Source organism: Dama dama, chromosome 1, assembly GCF_033118175.1.
Source record: "Dama dama isolate Ldn47 chromosome 1, ASM3311817v1, whole genome shotgun sequence".
Classification (NCBI taxonomy): Eukaryota; Metazoa; Chordata; class Mammalia; order Artiodactyla; family Cervidae; genus Dama; species Dama dama.
Genome location: NC_083681.1, coordinates 79345796 through 79350235, shown reverse-complemented (window position 1 = coordinate 79350235; position 4440 = coordinate 79345796). Strand labels below are relative to the sequence as shown.

Below are 4440 nucleotides of genomic sequence, written 5' to 3'. Positions count from 1 at the left end.
GAATATTTTTAACATTTTATTTTCAATAATTGGTGGTAACCAACATCTCCGTGTTACGTAATAAGACAATTTGAATACCAATCCAATATTCTGGGTTCTTAGCTTGTAACTTCTGAAGACATTTGAGATAATCAGATAAAAGATAAATATTGATTAAAAAGCATTAAGTTGTGATGAGGAGAGTCTGGGATGGGAGAAAGTAAACCTGGATTCCAGCCTAAACAAGGTCTGTGCTTAAGTTGTTGTTCAGTCCCTAAGTCCAATACTTTGCAACCTCATGGACTGCAGCATGCCAGGCTATTCCGTCATTCAGGTCTATCTGCAGTTATTATTCAGTCCCTTTCAGAGTCAATGTATTCATCTATAGATCAAGAGGATTGGATGAGATTATCTGTTTTACTTCTATCTATAAAGCTCAGTGAATCTCTTTAATCACTATTTGCAGTCACTTTCTTTCTTCAGAGTTTCTTCATAGCACGTTTAACCTCAGCATTTCTGAGGGTATAGATTAAAGGATTTAACATAGGGGCCACCATAGTGTAAAAGACAGCAACAGCTTTATCAATGGGCAGAGTGGTGACTGGGCGAAGATACACAAACACGCAGGGCACAAAAGACAAAACAACCACCGTGATGTGAGAGACACATGTAGAAAGGGCTCTGCGTCTCCCCTCCAAACTGTGAGCCCTTAGGGAGCGCAAGATGACCACATAGGAGACCAACAGGAGGAGGAGGTTTAACAGGCAGATGAACCCACTGTTGGCAGCAACAAAGAGACCAAGGATGTGGGTGTCCACGCAGACAAGTGTCAACAAAGGGTACAAGTCACACATGAAGTGATCTATGACATTGGGGCCACAGAAGGGCAGCTGGACTGTAAAGAGGATCCGAACGCCTCGTGGAGAAATCCTCCGGGCCAGGCCACCCCCGGCAGGAGGAGGCACAGCCTGCGGCTCACGATGGCCGTGTGGTGCAGAGGTCTGCAGATGGCCACGTAGCGCTCATAGGCCGTCTCTGTCAGCAGGATGATCTCAGCAGCACCAAAAATGTGTTCTGCATAGACTTGAGCCATACACCCATTAACGGAGATTGTCTTGATCTCATGAAGGGAGTCCACAATCAATTTAGGAGCCGAAGAAGAAGAGTAAATTGTGTCTATCAAGGAGAGGTGGGTCAGGAAGAAGTACATGGGGGAGTTCAGAGCCTGGCTCGTGGTGATGGTGACCACAATGAGCAGGTTGCCTCAGAGGGTTACCATGTACAAGACCAAAAACACCACAAACACTACTTTTTGCATTTGGGGGTCCTGTGTAAGACCTACTAGAAAGAACACAGTCACATTCCTTTCATTCTCCATCTATGTGGTGTGGGTAATAAAAATTTGGGGAAAGAATGCTTTGCCTTAAAAAGAAAAGAACAAAGAACCATGAAAAAAGTGAAATACACCGAAACTCTGCCTTTTAATAGTACTCTGATGATGTCACAGATGAGTCTTGCTTTTCCCAAAAGGCTATAGGAATAGTATCTTAAAAGTTATTTTAGTTGACCTAGTCCTTTTTCATTCTGATCTCAAATTATTTCTATAAGACATAGAGTAACTGGAAGAAAGAAATTCAATTTCCTTGGCCATAGTGTCTGAAATACTTTAATGGAACATCAATTTATTGGAATAATTTGGACATTAGTAGTAACAATTTTGGGGGATAATCTAAAAGTTTATGCACAAAATAACATGAATTTAAAAATCGCAAAATAGTCTATTTTTACAAATTATGTAAAAATAGAAAATTTGGTGAATATATTTATTGAATTAGCATTTAAAGATTATAGATTGTATATGCACCTTTTAAAAATAAAGTTCAAATTCAAAAATTTCACTTAGAAAATATTATAAACTTTTCTAATCTATGTTAAAACATATGTATAGAAGATTGGTAAGAAAAATAATTTAATACATTGAGGACATTTGCTCCTGAATGTGAGATTATGGTTTATATTTTATTTCCCATGTTTTTCAGTATTTTCCAAATTTCTACAGCTTACATAACTAATTATATGATTAGAAATTAAATATAACCTTCATGTTTTGTCTTAGAGTTATAAAGTTGAAACTATGTGGTTTTAAATTGACTGGAATATGCATGAGAAAACAGACACAGGAAATTGTATTTTAACATATCATGGGACCCCAAGAAATATCTGAATATAATTAAAGTAACTGCTCTAATATACTCAAAATTGTTATCAATTCACCAGCTAGACATAGAGTAGAGGCAGGACTGGGTGTTCACTGCTTTGAGAAAATTACTGTGAGGGGTGAGGCTGCCCTGACTGCCCCATGGGTCTCATAAGTACCCTAAATTCCATCTTTATTCTACCATGCAAAGATTATTGTCCTCTGCATTTAACTTATACCATTTATACTTGTAGCCAGTAAGTCCTCTGAATAACCAAACCGATCAGTTTACTACAAAGTCTATTTCAGCTTACTTGATGAGAAATACACATATTATTCAATTAAACTTTAAGGTAGCATATAAAACTAAGTTTTATAGGACATCAATAATGACATTATTAATGTTCACTTTTTCCTGTATCTCAGACTCCATTATTCTCTTTATATATTCTTAAAGCAAAAAAAAGCAGTGAAGAGTAAAATGAGTTCTCCCACTTACACATGGTCAAGTTGAATATTGAGGTATGTGGAAAGGAAACCTCTTACAAATGATCCCATCAACTCTTCATTGAGAAGCTAGCTTTAGAGTTCCAAGCCCCAGGATAGGGGTCTCCCTTCTGGATAGGTCAGGGCATCAGAGAATCCTTCCATGGAAAAGAACACCTGAGGAACAAGTTGCATGTACTTCTAATTGCCAGTTCTTCCCTGGAGAAGGCGGCCCTTGGGAGAACCAAGAACCTAATAATACATTTTTATAATTTCCTGAAGGCCTGTACCAAAGATTGGATTTCATGATCAAAATCACATAGAAAATCTCAAATGTAACTCTTTCATTTTTATTATTTCACTTATTGTTTCAGCTTCTTGCAAACCTTCAAGTAATCAGGACATAAGTTGAAAATAGTTCTATCTTATCAATGTCTTCGATATCCTCTGTTAACAGACAGATTTAAACACATGATCATTTTCTTCCTCTGTACCTTAGCTGTGTACCTGTAGTTCTGTACCTTAGCTGTGCCTATCAACATTCAAATCCTCTATAATACATATTTTTGGAGAAATGAGAAATAAAGTGTTCATCTCACAGAATAATTCTTTTCTCTCATAAGGGCATTCATACTGCAGTTGATAGGCAAGAACTTAGACAAACTTCCTTCCAAGAGGAGAAACCTTTATTACTTGTTTAAATTCCATATACTCACACATTATGAAATACAAACTCTTACTATAAATCTGCTGTTTTCTCATTCTTAATAGAATGCAGAGATTAATTTTCACCATATGATTCTTATAATAATCATTAAATGTTGTTGGGTTTTTGCTGTGTTCACACTATACTAAGTTTTACATTCACTATTCCATTTACAACACCTTCACAACAATCCTATGAGATTGGTAAACTATTATCTACTTTAAAGATAAGGAAATGTGGTTAGAAGGTAAACAACTTGCCCGAGTCATGATACAAAAATAAAATAGAGCAGTCTGTATTAAAAAATCAGGATGTCTGCCTCTAGCTCTTTGGAATTTAGGTCTTCAGTATAGGTCTAGTTTACTTCTTGGAATCAGCAATGTCAGAGTTTGGACAAAACCACTACCTATGACCACGTGTAATCTATGGCAGTTATTTTGGCAAACTGTGTGATGTATAGCCAGATGTTAACGAGTTCAGGATCTATTTAACAAGTTCAGAAATTTTGTGCCCTAAAATTCTTCCAGTACCAAAGGATAGTTAGAGCGTTTGGGGTGGACGTGTACACACTGCTGGATTTAAAATGGATCAATACATGGAAGTGTATAGCACATGGAACTCTGCTCAATGTTACGTGGCACCCGGGAGGGGAGGGGAGTTGGGGGAGAATGGACATGTGTATATGTACGGCTGGGTCACCTGAAGCTATCACAGCATTGTTAATTGGCTATACTCCAATACAAATAAAAAGTTTAAAAGAAAATTCTTCCAGGTCCTTGCATTTCATCAACTCGTATGCTCTTTTAAAATAAGGAAGCTGAGGCCCAGAGAGGAAACATGGCTGATTAGTGGTAAATAAGAATCCAAGTCTTTTAATGCCCAACACAGTGATTATTTTTATCCCACCACACCTTACCTCCCATAAGATGACTTAAGTCTAGTGTATACAAAGGGAAAAGAAAAATCACCTTAAGCTGACCAAGAAAATTAACTTTCATCTCTTATCTTCAGCAATATGTGCCTTGACTCTCTAAGAGAAAGGTCTAAGTCTTAGGTCAGGGATGCAAAAGTT

The 4440-nt window shown here is 37.2% G+C and overlaps 1 pseudogene; it reads right to left on the bottom strand.

Annotated features, from left to right (window-relative positions):
- Positions 1 to 428: 428 nt before the first annotated feature.
- On the bottom strand, positions 429 to 1357 carry LOC133056314 (olfactory receptor 4C12-like; annotated as a pseudogene).
- Positions 1358 to 4440: the final 3083 nt, after the last annotated feature.